The sequence below is a fragment of the Pristiophorus japonicus genome, chromosome 23 (assembly GCF_044704955.1).
Source record: "Pristiophorus japonicus isolate sPriJap1 chromosome 23, sPriJap1.hap1, whole genome shotgun sequence".
NCBI lineage: Eukaryota > Metazoa > Chordata > Chondrichthyes > Pristiophoridae > Pristiophorus > Pristiophorus japonicus.
Genome location: NC_091999.1, coordinates 21,552,452 through 21,576,673, shown reverse-complemented (window position 1 = coordinate 21,576,673; position 24,222 = coordinate 21,552,452). Strand labels below are relative to the sequence as shown.

Genomic DNA, 24,222 nt, shown 5'->3' with positions numbered 1-24,222 from the left:
GGGAGGGCTTTAGATTCCTGATGCATTGGGACCGCTTCTGGAGGGAGGTGGGACCTGTACAAACCGGACGGGTTGCACCTCAACAGAGCCGGGACCAATATCCTCGTCCGGGGGGGGGGGGTTTGTCAGTGCTGTTGGACAGAGGAAAAAAGCAGGAAAAACAGGTAAAAATAACAAATTTAAAGCTCTTTGTCTAAATGCACATAACATTTGTAACAAAATAGATGAGTTGACGGCACAAATAGATACAAATGGGTACGATCTGATAGCCATTACAGAGACGTGGTTGCAAGGTGACCAGGACTGGGAACTAAATATTCAGGGGTATTTGACAATTCGGAAGGACAGACAGAAAGGAAATGGAGGTGGGGTAGCTCTGTTAATAAAGAATTAGATCAGTGCGTTAGTGAGAAACGATATTTGCTCAGAGGATCAAGATATTGTATCAGTTTGGGTGGAGATGGGGAATAATAAAGGGAAAGTCACTGGTGGCCAGAGTCTATAGGCCCCTAACAGTAGCTACACTGTTGGACGGAGTATAAATCAAGAAATAATGGAGGCTTGTAATAAAGGAACGGCAATATTTATGGGTGATTTTCAACTTCATATTGATTGGACAAAGCAAATTGGCCAGGGTAGCCTTGAGGAAGAGTCCATAGAGTGTATCTGGGATAGTTTCCTTGAACAGTATGTTGTGGAACCAACCAGGGAGCAGGCTATCTTAGATCTAGTACTGTGTAATGAGGCAGGATTAATAAATTATCTCGTACTAAAATGGTTGGTGAGAAAGTTGGTTCTCAAACCAGGGTCCCAAGCTGAAATAAAGGAGACTACAATGGTATGAGGGCAGAGTTGGCTAAAGCGGACTGGGAAAATAGATTAAAGAATGGGACGGTTGATGAGCAGTGGCAGACATGATTGAGAGGGAAGATAGATTATGAAAGAAAACTAGCACAAAATATAAAAACAGATAGTAAGAGTCCTTCATGGTAGAAGACACTAAAAACATCCCAGCAGTGGATAAGCGAGAGTCGAGAGATCGGGAGGAACGCAATACAATCACGATCACTAATGACGTAGTACTAGGTAAAATAATAGGACTAAAGGCAGACAAGTCCCCTGGACCTGATGGCTTGCATCCTAGGGTCTTAAGAGAAGTGGCTGCAGAGATAGTGAATGCATTGGTTGTAATCTACCAAAATTCCCTGGATTCTAGGGCGGTCCCAACAGATTGGAAAGCCGCCAATGTAACGTGCCTATTTGAAAAAGGAGGCAGACAAAATGCAGGACAATTGAGACCAGTTAGTCTAACATCTGTCATTGGGAAAATGCTGGAGTCGATTATTAAGGAAGCAGTAGCAGGACATTTGGAAAAGCATGATTCAATCAAGCAGATTCAACATGGTTTTATGAAAGGGAAATCATGTTTGACAAATTCGCTGGAGTACTTTGAGGATATAACAAGCAGGGTGGATTAGGGGGAAGCAGTGGGTATGGTGTATTTGGATTTCCAGAAGGCATTCGATAAGGTGCCACATAAGAGGTTACTGCACAAGATAAAAGCTCACAGGGTTGGAGGTTATGTATTAACGTGGATAGAGGATTGGCAAACCAACAGAAAACAGAGGGTCGGGATAAATGGTAATTTTCCAGTTGGCAAACATGACTAGTGGGGTGCTACAGGGATCGGTGATGGGTCTTCAACTAATTACAATCCATATTAATGACTTGGATGAAGGGACCGAGTTTGCTGTTGTTACAAAAATTGTGCGGAGGACACAAAAAATCTGCAAAGGGATATAGACAGGTTAAGTGAGAGGGCAAACATTCGGCAGATGGAGTATAATGTGGGAAAATGTGAAGTTATCCACTTTGGCAGAAATAACAGAAAAGCAAATTATAATTTAAATGGAGAAAAATTGCAAAGAGCTGCATTACAGAGAGACTTGGGGGCCTTGTGCATGAAACACAAAAAGTTAGTATGCAGGTACGGCAAGTAATCAGGAAGGCAAATGGAATGTTGGCCTGCATTGCAAGGGGGATAGAGTATAAAAGCAGAGAAGTCCTGCTGCAACTGTAAAGAGTATTGGTGAGGCCACACCTGGAGTACTGTGTATAGTTTTGGTCTCCGTATTGAAGGAAGGATATACTTGCATTGAAGGCTGTTCAGAGAAGGTTCACGAGGTTGATTCCGGAGATGGGGGGTTGACTTCTGAGGATAGGTTGAGTAGGTTGGGCCTATAAACATTGGAGTTTCGAAGAAATGAGAGGTTATCTTATTGAAACTTAATGATAATGAGGGGGCTCGCCAAGATGGATGCAGAGAGGATATTTCCACTCATACGGGAAACTAAAACTAGGGGGACATAGTCTCAGAATAAGGAGCCGCCCATTTAAAAGTGAGATGAGGAGGAATTTCCTCTCTGAGGGTGGCAAATCCCTGGAATTCTCTGCCCCAAAGAGCTGTGCAAGCTGAGTCATTGAATAATTAAAGGTGGAGATAGACACATTTTTGAATGATAAGAGAGTAAAGGGTTATGGGGAGCGGGCAGGAAAGTGGAGCCGAGTCCATGATCAGATCAGCCATGATCTTATTGAATAGGGAGCAGGCTCGAGGGGCCAAATGGCCTATTCCTGCTCCTATTTCTTATGTTCTTATGTTATAGACTGTTTTCCATCCACTCCCAATTTTCACCACCAATTCTGGCTGCGTTCAATTCGACACTCACTGGCTCCCCTCCATCTCCTTCCCTGAAGGTGCTGGCTCTGGCTGGGTTCAGTTCTGCACTCACTGGTTCTCCTCACTTCCCTCAAGATGCTGACTGTGGCTGGGAACAGTTCCACACTCACTGGTTCGCCTCTCCTCCCCTGAAGACGCTGGTTCTGTCTGGGTTCAGTTCCACACTCACTGGTTCCCCTAGCTCACCTCCGCTGATGGTGCTGACCCTGGCTGGGTTCAGTTCCGCACTCACTTGTTCCCCTCCCTCTCATTACCAGAGGGCGCTGACTGGCTGGGTTCAGTTCTACACTCACTGGTTCCCCTCCCCTGAAGGTGCTGACTCTGGCTGGGTTGAATTCTACACTACTGGTTCCCCTCCCCTGAAGGTACTGACTGTGGCTGGGTTCAGTTCTACACTCACTGGTTCCCCTCCCCTGAAGGTACTGACTCTGGCTGGGTTCAGTTCTACACTCACTGGTTCCCCTCCCCTGAAGGTACTGACTCTGGTTGGGTGCAGTTCCAGACACTGACATCATTCACTTGGTTCCGACACCAAGATAGTAGCGCATGCGCTATACTACTCACTGAACCAAGATGGCGGAGCGATGAACCTGCCTTCCTATACGAAGATGGCCGCCGTTAGCCTGAGCCTGTGGCCGGGAGAAAGCCCCGAAGCTGCAACCGCCGATATTCCGGTTATTATTCCGGGCTTGCGGCGGGCACCGGATGTTTATGAAGCCTCCCCGGCTCCCCGCTGGTCCATTATTCCGCTCCGTCCCGCTGAAAAGGAGACTTCTGAGGAGCCTGTCCAAACCGTGTATCTTCCGCCATTACACGCACCGCGCATGCTCCAAACACATCCAAGACCCGCGCCTGCGCACTGAGTTCCTCTAGTCTGGATGCGGCTCATTTTTCCGCGCGGGGCATGCTGGGTACATTAGACCATGAGAAATTGGAGCAGGAGTGGGCCACCCGGACCCCCGAGCCTGCTCCCCATTCAATAAGATCATGGCTGGTCTGATCATAGACTCAGCTCCACTTCTCTGTCCGCTCCCCAGAACCCTATACTCCATTATCGCTCAAAAATATGGCTATCTCCGCCTTAAATATATTCAATGACCCAGCCTCCACTGCTCTCTGGGGCAGAGAATTCCACAGATTTACACCCTCTGAGAGAAGACATTTCTCCTTATCTCAGTTTTGAATGGGCTGAGGAGAAAGGCTGCATTTGCAAATAGAACAGGATTTACTGTGATTGCATTGGGCACTGAAACATGTTCACTCCGGCAGCTCTACTTTGTTTCTGATGATCGTAATAACCCCTATACCTGAGCTGGAGATTAATATTGTGTATAAATGTTGAATAAATTATCTTTGTTTCAAACACAGTGTGTCGAATATTTGATTCCTCCATGATCAGAGGAGACTAATTGATGTTCTGTTACTGACTGTTCCATTTTAGTGCTTTTTCTTAATCTAACTTATGTCATTTCTCACCTAGTTCGCCTTCTATCAAACCCCAAACTTGTTCCATTTGAGTATGAGTTGTAGTTGCAGTAGACTTAACTGCAGTGTGTCAGTTTAAACTCAACTGAAATCCTTTGAACCACCCCTTTTTTGAACCATCTTGCATAAGGTTCGAAATCCGTTACTTTCTGTAACCCGTTTTTGTAACCGATTGAATTTTACAAACTCATCCACACATTTTGCACGTGATAGCCTGTCAAATATACTGATATTTGTAATTGTCATTGCCACAAACTCCGTTCCCTAGCCACAGACTCTGTCCCTCTCCCCAACTTCTGTCTGAGCCTGAACCAGACTGTTTGCAACCTTGGTGTCATACTTAACCCTGAAATAGGTTTTTTAACCAGATATCCACGGCATAATTAAGACTGCCTATTTCCATCTCTGTAACATCATCCGTCTCCGCTCTTGCCTCAGCTCATCCACTGCTGAAGCCCTCATCCATGCTTTTGTTACTTCTGGACTTGACTATTCCAACGCACTCCTCCCACATTCGACTCTAGATAAACTAGAGTTAATCAAAAATTCGGCTGCCCATGCCCTAACTCGCACCAAGTCCAGCTCACCCATCACCCCTGTCCTCACTGACCTACATTGGCTTCTAGTTAAGCAACGCCTTGATTTGAAAATTCTAATATTTTTAAACCACTCCATGGCATCATCCCTCCCTAGCTCTGTAAATTCCTCCAGCCCCACAACTACCATCCTGTCCCCCACCCATGAGATATCTGTCTTCCTGAGCATCCCTGATTATAATTGGTGACGGTGCCTTCTGTTGCCCAGGTCCCAAGTTCTGGAAAACCCAGTCTAAACCTTTCTGTCGAACCCATGCTGTACCTGCTCTGGCAGTTTTTGATGGGATAGTGTAGAGCAAGCTTTTCTCTCTTATCTAATCCATGCTGTATCTTCCCTCATAGTGTTTGATGGGACAGTGTAGAGTGAGCTTTCCTCTGTATCTAACCTGTGTTGTTCCTGCCCTGGGTCTGTTTGATGGGACAGTGTAGAGTGAGCTTTACTCAGTATCTAACTCGTGCTGTACCTGCGATGGGAGTGTTTGATGGATCAGTATATCGAGAGCTTTGCTCTCTGACTAACCCGTGCTGTGTCTGTTGCGCGAATGTTTGATCGGACAGCGTAGAGGGAGATTAACGCTGTATCTAACCTATGCTGTACGTACTCTGGGAGTGTTTGTGGCAGGCTAGAGTGAGATTTAACCTTTAATAACCCACGCTGTACCGACCTGGGAATGTCTGGTGAGACAGTGTAGAGGGAGCTTTACTCTGCATTTAACCTGTGTTGTCATCATCATCATCATAGGCAGTCCCTCAGAATCGAGGAAAAATAGAAGGAAGACTTGCTTCCACTCCTGAAGTGAGTTATTTCGTGGCTGACCAGTCCAATATGAGAGCCACAGACTCTGTCACAGGTTGGACAGATAGTCATTGAGAGAAGGGGTGGGTGGGACTGCTTTGCCATATGCTCCTTCCACTGCCTGCGCTTGATTTCTGCATGCTCTCGGCATTGAGACTCGAAGTGCTCAGCGCCCTCCCGGATTCACTGTCTCCACTTAGGGCAGTCTTTGGTCAGGGACTCCCAGGTGTCAGTGGGGATGTCGCACTTTATCAGGGAGGCTTTGAGGGTGTCCTTGTAATGTTTCCGCTGCCCACCTTTGGCTCATTTGCTGTGACGGCGCTCCACATAGGGCACTTGCTTTGGGAGTCTCGTGTCTGGCATACGAACTATGTGGCCTGCCCAGCGGAGCTGATCAAGTGTGGTCAGTGCTTCAATGCTGGGGACATTAGCCTGGACAAGGACGCTAATGTTGCTGTGCCAGTCCTCCCAGGGGATTTGTAGGATCTAGCGGAGACATCTTTGGTGATATATCTCCAGCGACTTGAGGTGTCTACTGTACATAGTCCATTCCTCTGAGCCATACAGGAGGGCGGGTATTACTACAGCCCTGTAGACCATGAGCTTGGTGGTACCTGCCCTGGGAATGGTTGATGGGACAGTGTAAGGGGAGCTTTACTCTGTATCTAACCCATGCTGTACCTGCCCTGGGAATGTCCAGCAGAACAGTATAGAGGGAGATTTTCTCTATATCGAACTGATGCTGTATCTGCCCTGGAATGGCTGGACAAGTCAGAGGGAGATGTAGTCTGTGTCTAACCTGTGCTGTACTTGCCCTGGGAACGTCTGATGGAAAAGTATAGAGGAAGCTTTACTCTCTATTTAAGCCATGTTGTACTTGCCCTGGGAATATTTGATGGGACAGTGTCGAGGGAGCTTTACTCTGTATCTGACCCATGCTGTATCTTCCCTGCAAGTGTCTGGTGGGAGAGTGTATTGAGATCCTTACTGTGTACCTACTCATGTCTGTTATACTCCGCAGAGGATGAAAACCACACTGTGACTCCGGGAGGAGCTCCTCAGCCACAGGGAGTAGATGGTTGAGGATTATTCTAGCGATGGCTTTCCCAGGGCGATTCATCTGTAATTGCCGCAGTCGGACTTGTCCCCTAGTTAAAGATGGTCACGATTACTGCATCTCTGAGATCTCCAGGCATGCCTTCCTTCTTCCAGATGAGAGAGATGAGGTCATGCATTTGTGCCAATAGTGCCTCTCCGCCATACTTTAGTGCCTCAGTGGGGATTTCATCCACTCCCATTGCCTTGTTGGTTTTGAGCTGGCAGATGGCCTTTTCCACCTCATACAGGGCTGGGGTTTTGCTGAGATGGTAGTGGGTAGCATGCTGTGCGTTGGAGTCGAGGACACTCGAGTCAAAGGCAGTGTGTCGGTTAAGGAGATCTTCGAAGTGTTCCTTCCAGCGGGTCCTGGCTGGCTCGGTGTCCTTGATGAGTGTTTCCCCATTCTTGGCCAACAGTGGGGTGGTGCCTTGGGTGGTTGGGCTGTAGGTGGCGTTGACTGCTGTGAAGGATCCTCACATATCATGGCTGTCAGCCAGCTGCTGAACCTCCTGTGATTTCTCCACCCACCATCTATGCTTTAGGTCACAGGTTTTTTCTTGGACCTCGGCCTGAAGCCACCTGTAATGCTGCTTTGCTGGTCCTGAGTTGTGTTGTTGTTTTAGGTTCAGAAATGCCCTGCGCTTGCGATTTATTAGCTCTTGGATCACCTGGTCATTCTCATCAACGATTCCCGGTGTTTCCTCGATCAGGCCAACATCCTCAGCATCAAAGCACTGACCACACTCGGGAAGCTGCATTGGGTGGGCCACATTGTTCACAACTATTTTAAGTCGAACAATGATCAAGTGCCCCCTGATTAAAGGGGGGGGGGGGGTCACACTCCAGAAACTTTCATTAAAGTGCCCCCTTGTTTTTTTTTTGAGGGCACCAAAAACACAACTTAATAATTCAACATAAAGGGAACCTTTGTCAAATCAAATCAAATTAATTAAAATAAAAATTCTGTTCTCTCTTGAAATGATGCACTCCAGTCTCTGCAGTGTCCATCTCTTGTGGACACGGCGTGCTCCAACTCCAGAGATACCCTGGCTCGCTACATTGTTCACATGGCTGACACAAGACTCCCAAAGCAAGCGTTCTGCTCAGAACTCCTACATGGCAAGCGAGCCCAAGGTGATCAGAGGAAACATTTCAAGGACACCTTCAAAGCCTCCTTGATAAAAATGCAGCATCCCCACTGATACCTAGGAGTCCTTGGCTAAATTCTGCCCTAAGTGGAGGAAGTGCATCCGGGAGGGTGCTGAGCACCTCGAGTCTCATCACTGAGAGCATGCAGAAACCAAGCATAGGAGCATGCGGCAATCCAGTCCCACCCACCCTTTCCATCAATGACTGGCTGTCTCACCTGTGACAGAGCCTGTAATTCCTGTATTGGAATGTTTAGTCACCTAAGAACTCACCTTTAGAGTGTAAGCAAGTCTTCCTTGATTTCGAGGGACTGCCTATGATGATGATAATGTGTACCTAACCTGTGTTGTTCTTGTCCTGTGAATTTTTGGATTGGCTGTTTTGAAAGACATTTACCCTGCATTTAAATTATGCTGTACTTGTCCTGGGAGTGTTTGAAGGGACAGTGCAGAGGGAGCTTCACTCTGTCTCTAACCCCTGCTCTACCTGCTACCGGTACGCTTGCGGCCTTCTGTAAGAGGTTGGCACTGGAGGGACTGGAGTGCATCGTCACCTCGAGCAACCAAATTTTAATTTGATTTAAGTTTACCATCCAAAGTTTAATTAGTTTATTTTGTTGGTTATAGTGCCCTCCTCCCTTTAATCAGCGGCATTTGATTTACAGATTAACAACAAAATAGTTGCGTTGTACCTGCCCTGGGATTGTTTCTTGGGACAGTGCAGAGGGAGCTTTATTCTGTATCTAACCCGTGCTGTACATGCCCTGGGAATACCTGGTGGGACAGTGTGCAGGGACCCTTACTGTGTATTTAACATGTGCTGTACCTGCCCTGGGAGTGTTTGATGAGTCAGCGTACAGCAAGCTTTAAATTGTAACTAACCCGTGCTGTACCTGCCCTGGGATTGTTTAGGACAGTACAGAGGGAGCTTCACTCTGTATATAACCCTTGCAGTATCTGGCCCACTCCTGCTCCTGTTTGTCATGGTCTTATCTACCCAGCATGCCCCGCACCCAGAATCAGGAGCTGTGTTTGGAGCATGCGCGGTGCAAGTAATGGCGGAAAAGCCATGTTTTGGACAGGCTCCTCAGGATTCTCTTTTTCAGCGGGACGGAGCGGGGTAAGGGACCAGCGGGGAGCGGGGGAGGTTTCATAAACAACCCGTTCCCGCCACAAGCCCGGAATAATAACCGGAATATCGGTGGTTGGAGCTTCGGGGCTTTCTCCCGGTCACAGGCCCAGGATAACGGCGGCCATCTTTGTACAGGAAGGCAGGTTCCGCGTTCCGCCATCTTGATTCAGTGAGTAGCACAGCGCATGCGCGGCCATCTTGGTGCAGGTACAAATTGAGTGATGTCAGTGTCTGGAACTGAACCCAGCCAGAGTCAGTACCTTCAGGGGAGGGGAACCAGTGAGTGTAGAACTGATCCCAGCCAGAGTCAGTACCTTCAGGGGAGGGGAACCAGTGAGTATAGAACTGAACCCAGCCAGAGTCAGTACCTTCAGGGACCAGTGATTGATTGGTGCCGCGGCCCCGCCGCCCCGCCACTGATTGGTGCGAAGCAGCGCGCTGGGTGGGCTGGTGCCCCGCGCCGCCTCGCTCTTGGCTGTGGGCTGAGTGTTGCGGGCGGGCGGTTGGGGGGCTTGTTGGTGGGCTCCGCTCGCAGCCGTTGAGCTCGGGGCCCAGGTGAGGCGAGGCGGAGTTGTGCGCAGGCGTGGTGCCAGCCTATTGTGGGAGAACAGCCGTGGACGGACGACGATTTGCCCTCCCCCGTGGAGGATGGATGAGCAGCCCGGGCAGTGCGCCCAGCCTCCCTGAGGACTCTCAGACTCACGCTGGCGGTGAGATTTGTCGGCGGGTGGCAGCTGCGGGGCACCTTCGGGCGGGGACGGGCCTTGGTTACTGTCGGGGGTTGCCGGGAGTTTGGCCGCCATCTTTGGGCAGCACGTGTCCTCCCGCCACGGGGAGCAGGGAGCGACAGGAGCGGTGCTTCCTCGATGTCACAATGCTTTCCATTGTCCCGCTGCAGGGCAGGGAGCATGCGCGGCGGCCATCTTACTGCAGGGAGCAGGTGCAGGATGGGGACCAGTGACATGAATACATGAGAACATCAGAAATAGGAGATGAGTCGGCCCTTTGGCCCCTCGAGCCTGCCGCCATTCAATAAGATGATGGCTGCAGCATCTGGGGTGGTTCTCCCTGGAGCAGTGAAGGTGCAGGGCAGGTTTAACAGGTGCTCACAATCGGGAAGGCTTTAGATTGAGTCAGGGAACAGAGTGGTTCTGCTCACACAATCAGAGAATGGTTACAGCACGGAAGGCCATTCGGCCCGTCGAACCCTTGCCTACTCCCCTCCCTTTCCCCCGGCCCTGCAAAATGTTGTTTTTCAGATACTTATCCAACTTTTTTTTTTTGAACGCTGTGATTGAGTCTGCCTCCACCACCCTTTCAGGCCGTGCTTTCCGGATCCTAACCACTCTGCATAAAATTGATTTTTTTGATGTCACCTTTGGTTCTTTTGCCATTCACCTTAAATCCGTCTCCTCTGGTTCTCGACCCCTCCACCAATGGGAACAGTATCTCTCTATCTCCTCTGTCCAGATCCCTCATGATTTTGAAAACCTCTATCAATTCTCCTCTCAACGTTATCTGCTCCAAGGAGAACAACCCCAGCTTCTCCAGTCAATCCACGGAACTGAAGTCCCTCATCTCGTGAATCATTCTTGTTAATCTTTTCTGCACCCTCTCTCAGGCCTTCACATCCTAATGTGTGGTGCCCAGAATTGGACACAATGCTCCAGTTGAGACCGAACCAATTTTTAGAAAGGTTAATCATAACCTCCTTGCATTTGTACTCTGTGATGCCCAGGATCCTCTAAGTTTTTTTAACTGCTTTCTCAACCTGTCCTGTCACCTTCAGCGATTTGTCCACATATACCCGCAGGTCTCACTGTTCATGCACCACCTTTAGGATTGTACCCTTTAATTTATATTGCCTCTCCTTGTTTATTTAATCATGCTTTTCTAATTTTATTTCTTAACTCAGATTCACGGCCTCATTTTATTTCTTCCTGCAAGCCCCTCAACTTAATCTGGCAGCGTAATGTTGGCGAGTGGTGATTGATTGCTCTGGGAACCAACAGGAAGAGAGGTCAGAGGCCGGAGGGCCCAGGGAGCAGTGGGTTCTTCAACCAATCGCGGTGCTTGAGGGGTGGATCCTGAGTCAGCCTATCAGGTGAGTCTGTGTGAACCCTGTTAAACAATTCATCTTTTAAAAGTTAAATCGAGATTTCGTTTGTCAACAAAACAGTTTAACATCTGTCAGTATTTTATTTCTATTTATGAGTTCCTATTATGAGTTTCAGACACTTCAGTGCCAAGTGGACCAGGTGTTTCAAGGTCATTCATTTCCCTCTTTCCATATCGCTGTTAGTTAAAGGGACAGACATTGATTTCCCCGCATTATGCATCTTTAGCAGTTAAAGTAACATCCTTCCTGTTGGTAGTGAGTTACATTATGTGCTGGGCGAGATGGCTGGTGGCATCAGCCTTTAAAATACTCATCCTCTTGTTCAAATCTCTCCAGGGTCTCACCCTTTCCTATCTCGGTAACCTCCTCCAGCCCACCAACCCTCTTAATATTTTTTTTTCTTTGGAACAGAGGAGGCTGAGGCAAGACCTTTAATGAGGTGTATAAAATTATGAGCGGCCTAGATAGAGTGGATAGGAAGGACCTATTTCCCTTCGCAGAGGGGTCAGCAACAAGCAGAACTTTTTAGCCAGTGCGTAGCAAGCCCAACAAGAGAGGGGGAAGTTCTGGACTTAGTATTAGGTACTGAAGCTGGGCAGGTGGAAGGGGTATCAGTGGGAGAGCATTGGTGCTAGTGATCGTAATTCAGTTAGATTTAGGTTAGTTATGGAAAAGGACAAAGATAGACCAGCAATAAAAGTTCTCAACTGGGGAAAAGCCAATTTTACTAAGCTGATCTGTGATTTAGCCAAAGTGGACTGGAAACAGCTACTTGAAATGGTGAGAGATTGGGAAATGTTGGTGTTTAGAGGGACCTTGGTGTCCTTGTACACGAATCGCTGAAAGTTAATATGCAGGTACAGCAAGCAATGAAGAAACCAAATGGTATGTCGGCCTTTATTACAAGAGGATTTGAGGATAAGAGTAAACATAAGAACATAAGAAATAGGAACAGGAGTAGGCCATACGGCCCCTCGAGCCTGCTCCGCCATTCAATAAGATCATGGCTGATCTGATCATGTATTCAGCTCCACTTACCCGCCCACTCCCCATAACCCCTTATCCCCTTATCGTTTAAGAAACTGTCTATTTCTGTCTTAAATTTATTTCATGTCCCAGCTTCCACAACCGTCTGAGGCAGCGAGTTCCACAGATTTACAACCCTCGGAGAAGAAATTCCTCTTTATCTCTGCTTTAAATGGGTGGCCCTTATTCTAAGATCATGCCCTCTAGTTCGAGTCTTCCCCATCAGTGGAATCATCCTCTCTGCATCCACCTTGTCAAGCACCCTCATAATGTTGTACATTTCGATAAGATCACCTCTCATTCTTCTGAATTCCAATGAGTACAGGCCCAAAACTACTCAACCTTTCCTCATAAGTCAACCCCCTCATCCCCAGAATCAACCGAGTGAACCTTCTCTGAACGGGCTCTGAAGCAAGTAAATCCTTTCGTAAATATGGAAACCAAAACTGCATGCAGTATTCCAGGTGTGGCCTCACTAATAACTTGTATAGCTGTAGCAAGACTTCCCTGCTTTTATACTCCATCCCCTTTGCAATAAAGGCCAAGATACCATTGGCCTTCCTGATCACTTGCTGTACCTGCATATTATCCTTTTGTGCTTCATACACAAGTGACCCCAGGTGCCACTGTACTGCAGCATTTTGTAATCTTTCTCCATTTAAATAATAACTTGCTCCTAGACATCTTACTGCAATTATATCGGGCCCTTTTGAGACTACACCTGGAGTATTGTGGACAGTTTGGCTGCTTACCCAAGGAAGGATGTACTGTCCATTGAGGATGGTAACGTAGGTTCGCCAGACTGAATCCTGGGGTTGGGGGATTGTCCAGTGAGCAGAGATTGAGTAGACCAGGCCGATATTCTCTACAGTTTAGAAGAACGAAAGGTGATCTCATTGAAACATAGAAAACTCTTACAGGGCTTGACAGTGTAGCTCAGGGGTGTCAAACATATGGCCTGTTGGCAGGACACGGCCCCCCCAAGCCCCTTCCTCCGGCCCGCCATGTGTTTTAATTTATACACCCCCACTCCCAATCTTTCGCTTGCAGACTGGAACACAACCTGAATTTGTCGGCCGTCACGGAACAGGAGGAGGGCGGTGGAAGCACGGGGAAGGTCAGTCAGTGTCCACGGGGAGCAATTCTGGGACAACGAGGGCTCTCACATGGATTGTCAATGGGAGATAAGTTTTGAGTGAGGCAGTGAGTGGATAAATACCGAGAGAGAGGGGGAGGAGTGTCGCTGGAACTCCCGGTGATGTAACAGATGATGGGGGTTAGTGCAGGGTAGGTAGTGAGGGGGTTGTGTTCCTGCACTTCTCTCCCCTCCTCGGCCCCAGTGAGGCGCTGATTTAAAATTCTCAGCCTCCTGTTCAAATCCCTCAATCTCCCCTCCCCTCCCCATCCCATCTCTGTAACCTCCTCCAGCCCCTCCCCATCTCTGTAACCACCTCCAGCCCTACAACCCTCCCGTTCTCTGTAACCTCCTCAGCCCTACACACCTCCCTATCTCTCTCAACCTCCTCCAGCACCGACACCTCTCATATCTCTCTAAACCTCCTCCAGCCCCAAAGCCCCACCCCTACATCCCTCCCTATCTCTCGAACCTCCTCCTGCCCTACATCCCTCCCTATCTCTAAACCTCCTCCAGCCCCTACACCCCTCCCTATCTCTCTAAACCTCCTCCAGCCCCTACACCCCTCCCTATCTCTCTAAACCTCCTCCAGCCCCTACAGCCCTCCCTATCTCACTAACCCTCCTCCAGCCCCTACACCCCTCCATATCTCTAACCCTATCCACCTCCGTATCTCTGTAACCTCCTCCAGGCCTACACCCCTTGCTATCTCTTTAACCTCCAGCCCCTACACCCCTCCCTATCTCTGCAACCTCCTCCAGCACGACAACCCTTCCCCTCTGTAACCTCCTCCAGCACTACACACCTTGGTATCTCTCCAACCTACTCCAGCACCTACATACCTCCCTATCTCTAACCTCCTCCAGCACCTACATACCTCCCTATCTCTGTTATCTCCTCCAGCCCGTACACCCCTCCCCATGTTTGTACTCTCCTCCAATTGCTGCACCCCTCCCGATCTCTGTAACCTCCTCGAGCCCCTAGACCCTTCCTTATCTCTGCAATCTCCTTCAGACCGACACCTCTCCCTATTTCTGTAACCTCTCCAGCCAATACACCCCTCCCTATCTCTAATCTCCTCCATCCCCGACATCTCTCCCTATCTCTGTAACCTCCTCCAGACCCTACACCCCTCCCCATCTGTAACCTCCTCCAGTGCAACACACCTCCACATCTCTCTAATCTCCTCCAGCCCCTACACCCATCCCTATCGCTGTAATCTTCAGAACCTACAATGCTCCCTATCTCTGTAACCTCCTCCAGCACTAGACCCCTCCCTATCTCTGTAACCTCCAGACACTACACCCATCGCTATCTCTGTAACCTCCTCCAGCCTAAACCCCTCATCTCTGTAACCTCCTTCAGCACTACACCTCTTCCTATCCGTGTAACCTCCTCCAGCCCCTACACCCCTACCTTTCTCTGTGACCTCCTCCTGCCCCTACACCCCTCCCTATCTCTGTAACCTCCTCCAGACCAGATACCCGTCCCGATCTCCAACCACCTCCAGCCCCTAAACCCCTCCCTATCTCCGTAACCACCTCCAGCCCGACAACCCTCCCTTTCTCTGCAACCTCCTCCAGCCCTACATCTCTCCCTATATCTGTAACCTCCTCCAGCCCTATACCACTCCCTAGCTGTGTAACCTCCTCCAGCCCTATACCCCTCCCTATCTCTAACCTCCTCGAGCCCCTACAACCCTCCCAATCTCTGCAACCTACTCCAGCCCCTACACCCCTTCCTCTCTCTTAACCTACAGCACCTACACCCTTCCCTATCTCTGTAACCTACAGCACCTACACCCTTCCCTATCTCTGTAATCGCCTCCAGCCCTCCACCCCTCCCTATCTCCATAACCACCTCCAATACCAGAACCTTCCCTATCTCTGAAATCTCCTCCAGCCCCTTCCTATCTCTATAACCTCATCCAGCACTGCACACCTCCCTATCTCTGTAACCAGCTGCAGCCCTACAATCCTCCCTATCGCTGTAGTCTCCTCCAGACCCTACAAACATCTCTCTCTCTAACCTCCTCCAGCCCTTACACTCATCCTGTTCTTGAAAACCTTCTCCAGCCCTAAACCCCTCCCTATCTCTGTAACCTCCAGACCCTACATCCCTCCCTCACTGTAATCTCCTCCAGCCCTAAACCCCGCCCTATCTCTAACCTCCTGCAGGCCCTACACATCTCCCTATCTCTGTAACACCCTCCAGCACTACAATCCTCCCCCTCTGTAACCTCCTCCAGCACTGGACCCCTCCCCCTCTGTAACCTCTTTCAGCTTTTACACCCTCCCGATCCCTCTAACCTCCTCCAGCACCTACACACCTCTCTATCTCTCTAACCTCCTCCAGCCCGACACCCCTCTGTATCTCTGACCTTCCTCTTCCCACTGCCCCCCCCTTTACAGTTGAGCCACCCATGATGCCTTGGACTTGGCTCTGGCTGTACTCCCTGAGGAACCACCAGTACAGAGAGTGAGATGCACTGAGAGGTGTCCTGCACTACCTGCCTGGTCCTCCATGTCTGTCTGGGCAGTCACCCATTCCCTCTCTGCCTGCACACTCTTCTGCTGCGAGGTGACGACCCCCTGAAAGGTGCTATCCACGTAGCTCTCAGCCTCGCGGATGCAGTGACACTCGCTGCTGCTCAAGCTCACAAACCCCATGCTCAAGCATGCCTCCCCCAGCTGAAGTGCCTTACCCCACTCCCGGTGCATGACTCCCCCAGCTGAAGTGCCTTACCGCAGTCCCAGTATATGCCTCCCCCAGCCGAAGTGCCTTACCCCACTCCCAGTATATGCCTCCCCCAGCGGAAGTGCCTTACCCCAGTTCCAGTATATGCCTTACCCCAGTCCTGTTTCTCGGCACCACCTGCATGGAATGATTTGGGCTTAGAGGGGGCGGGCCATGACACGGTGTGGGGCTTGTCGCCTGTCCATCAGAAAAGTGCAGAACAAATAGTTCCCTGCGTTAATAAACCCCGGGGGGGTCACGCAGCCTGAGCGCGGGCCCAGGCTCGAGAGACAACACTCCGCACCATCCGCTACACACACACCGGGGCTCGGTCCCAGGCCCCGAATCACAGCCCGCAGGCCCAGTGTTTGCACCCCTGGTTCCAGCCTGGGCATACGCTATTGGGCCAGCCTGGGCTCACGCTATTGGGCAGCACAAAAGACCCAGGGTCCAGCGTAATACAAACGGAGACAGGGTCCAGCGTAATTCAAACGGAGACAGGGTCCGGCGTAATTCAAACGGAGACAGGGTCCGGCGTAATACAAACGGAGACAGGGTCCGGCGTAATACAAACGGAGACAGGGTCCGGCGTAATACAAACGGAGACAGGGTCCGGCGTAATACAAACGGAGACAGGGTCCGGCGTAATACAAATTGAGACAGGGTCCGGCATAATACAAACGGAGACAGGGTCCGGCATAGTTTTACACTGTAAACAAGTATTTAATAACTGAAACAGCGTTTTTGCAATAATAACTGAAAGTGTGACACTATCCCCTCTAACAGAAGCCTTTAACACTTTAACAATACCAGAAACATACTCGATAGAATACAACAGAGACACGATCTACAGTTATAATAATAGAGGTGTGCACTAGAACTGGAACTACAGGGGCAGGTTATTTTCAGGTCTAGTGTAACAATTCCAGAGACAGGGTCCGGAGTAATAACAGCAAATGCATGGCCCACTGTGAGAGTAACAAAGACAGTGTTTGATCCAATAATAACAGAGGCAGACTCGAGTGTAATTGTGAACACAATGCTGGATCGAGTGTGATGGTCACACAGGCAGTGTCCAGTGCAACAAAACAAAGATTGGGTCTCCTCTAATAGTGTGTGCAAGTCGGGGCCTATTGCTATAACCTCATTCACCCATCCCCCTGTGCTCACTGACCTACATTGGCTCCAGGTTAAGCAACGCCTCGATTTTAAAATTCTAATCTTTGGTTTCAAAACTCTCCCTGGCCTCGCCCCTCCCTATCTCTGTAAACTCTTACAGCCCCACCACCCTCCGAGTTTCTGCACTCCTCCAAATCTGTCCTTGCCCATCCCTGATTTTAATCGCTCCACCATTGGTGGCCGTGTCTTCAGCTGCCGAAGCTCTAAGCTCTGGAATTCCCCCCTAAACCTCCACCTCCTCCTTTCAAGGTTCTTTTTAAAAACTACCTCTTCAATCAACCTTTTGGGAATCTGTCCTGATATCTTTCTCTGTGGCTCTGTGTCAAAAATGTTTTCTTATTGATATCGATCGTGTTAAGCGCCGTGAGATGTTTCATTGCATTAAATGCGCTATATTAATGTAAGTTCTGGTTGTTTTCTTGTTGTAACAAATGCTTTGCCGAATGTGTGATAACAGAGTCAAGGCCCACTGCAGTATGAATGTGTGGGTCAGTGTAATAACACCGGCACGGTCTAGTGTAACGGGAACAGGGAACAGACCCTGTCAGCCTTGGCTCAGTGGTAGCACTCTCGGCCGAGTGAGGGTTCAATTCCCAATCCAGAGCCCGAGCACATCATCTAGGCCCAGACTCCAGGTGTCAGTACAGAGGGAGTGCTGCACTGTCAGAGGTGCCGTCTTTCAGATGAGACATTAAACCGATACCCTGTCTAGATTTAAGTTACATGTAAAAGATCCCACGGCCACGATTCAGAGGAATAGCAGGCAGAGTTCACCCCGGTGTCCGGGTTAATGTGTGTCCCTGAACTTACATCACTGAGAACGGATTGTCTTGTCATCATTACATGGCTGATTGTGGGATCATGCTGTGCACAAATTGGATGCTGCATTTCCCACATTACATCCCCCCCCCCCTCGCCCCTTTGTGTCTTGAATTGCCTTCACTGTCATGGAAACTGACAATTGGAACCGGTCAGGATTTGAACGCTATTTACAACAGATTCGAGATGTTCTGAGAGTCAGTATCTTTCTCTATTCTGCCCACTCGAGGAGTTAGATGACCAACTTTCTCCTGTGAATATAGAGCTGGAGTATTGGGTCGTGATTTATTCACTAGTTCATCCTGTTGACTCTAAATATTGAGTCTTGTGGTTTCAGACACCAGATAATCAAGCTCAGAACACCAGACTGACTTTTACTGACGTTATTAACAGCACTGCAAACATACAGACAGTATAGTTACCGGATCCAGAGAACAGGGATAATGGAGTGGGTTCCCAGGGCTCCTCTCCCCAGGTGTGTCTGACAAGCTGCGGATACACTGGCGATATTTATACTGAACTTGTTTGCTACATTCCTGATCTGACCCTGCTCAAACCATAACCAAAAGGATATCGGTGCAAGGTTCTGCCTGTGACCACAGGCTGTGTCACTGTCACACACAGATACCGTTTCCTTGTTTCACATCTCCATACAAACACCATCACTTCACACATCCCCTTTCTACACAGTTACAGCCGCCATGAGCAAGGACATGAGCCACATTCAACTACACAAACATTTCATAATAGCAAAGGTTAAACTGGGATAACTGTTCAGTTATTTTCTGTTCAGGCAAAATGCAAAACAATCCAGCAGCTCACCAGCACCTTGACAGCATCTCATCGGCCGACAGGCTTTTATTAAGTCGGGGCCGTCTAGGGGAGGGGGGGGCCGCCTGGGGGGGGGGAATAGTGGTCGTCTATGGGGGTTGGGGGTAGGAGGCGAGGGGCCGTCGGGGGAGAGGGGAGGAGGGGCGGTCCGGGAGGAGGGGGGTGGAGTTCCGGGAGTAGCGATGGCCCAGGAGGAGGGGAGGAGCGGCGGCCCGGGAGAAGGGGAGGAGGGGAGGAGGGGCGGTCCGGGAGGAGGGGGGCGGGGCGTTCCGGGAGGTGCGGTGTTCCGGGAGGAACCGGCTGGTGCAGGGTCACAGCCCAGCGGGTAAGTGATTGGCTGGTGGATTGGTAAATCTTTTTCTTTTGCTTTTCAGTAGGAAACCTTTGTCATTGTTGTAAGTCAGTCTGCCAGTAAATATATGTGAACTTTATTATCTAAGGAAAGCCAGTTAATTCAATCAGCGGATTGCTGAGTAGTTGCTGGGTGTATTTCTCTAAGGTTTAGAGTTTAGTTCTACTTGATAGTTGTGAGTGTAACTTGAGGGATGACAGAACAGCTCAGTCCCGTGCATTACACATCCTGTGGCATGTGGGAAATCCTGGAAGCTTCGCACAGCCGGGACGTCCACATGTGCAGGAGGTGTCTCCAGCTCCGCGTTTTGGAGCTTGAGCGGCGGCTGGAGTCACTGCGGTGCATCCATGAGACTGAGAGCTCCGGGGATCTCACGTTTCTAGAGATGGTCACCCCGCAGCTTAAGAATGTGCAGGCAGAGAGGGATTGGGTGACCCCTGGACAGAAGAGGAGGACTAGGCAGGGAGTGCAGGAGTTCCCCGAGTCCATCTCGCTCTCCAACTGGTTCTCTGTTCTGAGTACCGGTGAGGGCGATGGTGGCTCTGGGGAGTGCAGCCAGAGCCAAATCCACGGCACCACGGGTGTCTCAGCTGCACGGGGGGTAGGGGGGGAGGAAGAAGAATGGAAGATCTATAGTGGTAGGGGATACAATAGTCAGAGGAACAGACAGGTGTTTCTGCAGCCACAGACGTGACTCCAGGATGGTATGTTGCCTCCCTGGTGCCAGAGTCAAGGATGTCACTGAGCAGCTGCAGGGCATTCTGGGGGGAGAGGGTGAACAGCCGGAGGTTGTGGTCCACATCGGGACCAATGACATGGGTAGAGGAAACTAACAATATTCCGATAGTGGATAGTCAAGGGGCTATAGGGTGGGGGAGGAACGTAACACAATTACAATCACTAAGGTGGTGGTACTCAGTAAGATAATGGGACTGAAGGCAGATAAATCCCCTGGACCTGATGGATTACATCCTAGGGTCTTAAGAGAAGTAGCGGCGGGGATTGTGGATGCATTGGTTGTAATTTACCAAAATTCCCTGGATTCTGGGGAGGTCCCAGCAGATTGGAAAATTGCAAATGTAACGCCCCTTTTTAAAAAAGAAGGCAGACAAAAAGCAGGAAACTACAGACCAGTTAGTCTAACATCTGTCGTTGGGAAAATGTTGGAGTCCATTATTAAAATAGCAGTTGTAGGACATTTGGAAAAGCAAAATTCAGTCAGGCAGAGTCAGCATGGATTTATGAAGGGAAGTCATGTTTGACAAATTTGCTGGAGTTCTTTGAGGATGTAACAAACAGGATGGATAAAGGGGAACCAGTGGATGTGGTTTATTTGAATTTCCAGAAGGCATTTGACAATGTGCCACGTAAAAGGTTACTGCACAAGATAAAAGTTCACGGGGTTGGGGGTAATAATTTAGCATAAATAGAGGATTGGCTAACGAACAGAAAACCGAGAGTCGGGATAAATGGTTCAATCTCTGGTTGGCAACCAGTAACTAATGGGGTGTCGCAGGGATCAGTGATGGGACCCCAACTATTTAGAATCTATATTAACGACTTCGAAGACGGGACCGAGTGTAACGTTGCCAAGTTTGCTGATGATACAAAGATCGGAGGAAAAGCAATGTGTGAGGAGGACACACAAAATCTGCAAAAGGACATAGACAGGCTAAGTGAGTGAGCAAACATTTGTCAGATGGTGTATAATGTTGGAAAGTGTGAGGTCCTGCACTTCGGCAGAAAAACAATCGAAGAGCAAGTTATTATTTAAATGGAGAAAGATTGCAAAGTGCCACAGTACAACGGGATCTGGGGGTACTTGTGCATGAAACAAGGATAGTGTGCAGGTACAGCAAGTGATCAGGAAGACCAATGGTATCTTGGCATTTATTGCAAAGGGGATGGAGTATAAAAGCAGGGAAGTCTTGCTACAGCTATATAATGAATCGGTGAGGCCACACCTGGAACACTGCGTGCAGTTTTGGTTTCCATATTTATGAAAGGATATACTTGCTTTGGGGGCAGTTCAGAGAAGGTTCACTCGGTTGATTCCAGGGACGAGGGGGTTGACTTATGAGGAAAGGTTGAGGAGGTTGGGCCTCTACTCATTGGAATTCAGAAGAATGAGAGATGATGTTATCGAAACGTATAAGATTATGAGGGGGCTTGACAAGGTGGATGCAGAGAGGATGTTTCCACTGATGGGGGAGACTAGAACTAGGGTACATAATCTTAGAATAAGGGGCAGCCCATTTAAAACTGAGATGAGAAGGAATCTCTCTGAGGGTTGTAAATCTGTGGAATTCACTGCCTCAGAGAGCTGTGGAAGCTGGGACATTGAATACATTTAAGACAGAAATAGACAGTTTCTTAAATGATGAGGGGATAAGGGATTATGGGGAGTGGGCAGGGAAGTGGAACTGAGTCCATGATAGGATCAGCCATGATGGTGTTAAATGGCGGAGCAGGCTCAAGAGGCCGGATGGCCCACTGTTGCTCCTATTTCTGATGTTCTAACACGTCCAAGGTGTCGGCCAGTGACCCCGCTGACCCGGGCCTGTCACCACGAGGCAAACCCGGGGTCTCTGGGCTGTGATTGGGGCCTGGGGCCCACAGCAGGTGTTTGACGTTCACCCGCCCACTCGTGGCTCCAATTCCTGCCCCGCACCGACAGTCGACTGTCTCCTGTCCGACATCATCCGGGCTCCACCAACTGTGGCCGCCGCTGCCCGTCATGCTCAGTGCGGGAGATCCGGGCCCAGCCCCGCCCACTGGGGGGGCCGCAAGCCCCGCCCCTCGCTCACTCCGATTGGTTGGAGGACCAACTGCCCGCTCGGTCCTCCAGCCCCGCCCCTCGCTCTTCCTATTGGCCCAGAGCTGGCCTTGCCAGCGACACACACATCCCATGTCCCATGAACAAATAAAAAAACAGGTCAGCTTTGTTTCAAACGCACAGTTGAGTATTTGTTTCTAATTGATGTCCCGTTACCGACTGTTCAATTTTGGGACCTTTTCTCCTTTCTAACTCTGGATTATTTCAATTCTCATACCTTCGGTTACTCTCAGGGACAAGTGCCAGTTCCCCATACCTTCCAGAGTCCCTCTCCGAGCTTTGGTATCAAGGGAAGGTGTCTGTAACACACCCGGGATCACTAAACACAAAACCCAGTCTGTTAATCACTTTCAGATACTGGACTTAGTGTGTGCCCCACAGCATCTCTCTCACCTTCGATGTGTGAATGGAGCATCACGCCTACAAACCTGGTTTTAAATTTAAATGCACTCAGCAAATGTACTTAATGAAAGCCTGTCGGCCGATGAGACGCTGTAAAGGTGCTGGTGAGCTGCTGGATTGTTCTGCATTTTGCCTGAACAGAAAATAACTGAACATTTATCCAAGTTTAACCTTTGCTATTATGAAATGTTTGTGCAGTTTAATGTGGCTCATGTCCTTGCTCATGTCCGCTGTAATTTGTCGAAAGGGGATGTGTGAAGTGATGTTGTTTGTATGGAGATGTGAAACAAGGAAACGGTATCTGTGTGTGACAGTGACACAGCCCTGTGGTCACAGGCAGAACCTTGCACCGATATCCTTGTGGTTATGGTTTGAGCAGGGTCAGATCTGGAATGTAGCAAACAAGTTCAGTATAAATATCGCCAGTGTAACCACAGCTTGTTAGACACACCTGGGGAGAGGAGCCCTGGGAACCCACTCCATTATCCCTGTTCTCCGGATCCGGTAACTATACTGTCTGTATGTTTGCAGTGCTGTTAATAACATCAGTACAAGTCAATCTGTTGTCCTGAGCTTGATTATCTGGTGTCTGAAACCACAAGACTCAATATTTAGAGTCAACAGGATGAACTAGTGAATACATCACGACCCAATACTCCAGCTCTATATTCACAGGAGAAAGTTGGTCATCTAACTCCTCAAGTTGGCAGAATAGAGAAAGATACTGACTCTCACAACATCTCGAATCTGTTGTAAATATTGTTCAATTCCTGACTAGTTCCAATTGTCAATTTCCATTAAAGTGAAGGCAATTCAAGACACAAGAGGGGCTGGGAGTAGGGGTGAAGGAGGGGTTGGGATGAGGAGTTGGAGAGTAGGGGTGAAGTGGGGATTTGAGAGTAGGGGTGAAGGAGGGGTTGGGGTAAGGGGGGTTGGGGAGTAGGGGTAAGGGGGGTTGGGGAGTAGGGGTGAAGGAGGGGTTGGGGTGAGGGGGAGTTGGAGAGTAGGGGTGAAGGAGGGGTTGGGGTGAGGGGGAGTTGGAGAGTAGGGGTGAAGGAGGGGTTGGGGTGAGGGGGGTTGGGGAGTAGGGGTGAAGGGAGGGGTTGGGGTGAGGAGGGTTGGAGAGTAGGGGTGAAGGAAGGGTTGGGGTGAGGGGGGTTGGAGAGTAGGGGTGAGGGGGGTTGGAGAGTAGGGGTGAAGGAGGGGTTGTGGTGAGGGGGGTTGGAGAGTAGGGGTGAAGGAGGGGTTGGGGTGAGTGGGGTTGAAGAGTAGGGGTGAAGGAGGGGTTGGGGTGAGGGAGGTTTGAGAGTAGGGGTGAAGGAGGGGTTGGGGTGAGGGGGGTTTTGGGGAGGAGATGTAATGTAGGAAATGCAGCAGCCAATTTGTGCACAGCAGGATCCCACAAACAGCCATGTAATGATGACAAGACAATCCGTTCTCAGTGATGTAAGTTGAGGGATACACATTGCCCAGGACACTGGGGTGAACTCCGCCTGTTATTCCTCTGAATCGTGGCTGTGGGATCTTTTACATCCAACTTAAAATCTAGGCAGGGTATCGGTTTAATGTCTCAACTGAAAGACGGCACCTCTGACAGTGCAGCACTCCCTCTGTACTGACACCTGGAGTCTGGGCCTAGATGATGTGCTCGGGCTCTGGATTGGGAATTGAACCCTCACTCGGCCGAGAGTGCTACCACTGAGCCAAGGCTGACGGGGTCTGTTCCCTGTTCCCATTACACTAGACCGTGCCGGTGTTATTACACTGACCCACACATTCATACTGCAGTGGG

At 49.5% G+C, this 24,222-nt stretch overlaps 1 pseudogene; it reads left to right on the top strand.

Moving 5' to 3' along the window:
• LOC139235430 (zinc finger protein 850-like) overlaps window positions 1-24,222 on the top strand; it is a 192,382-nt pseudogene that overhangs the window by 122,140 nt on the left and 46,020 nt on the right.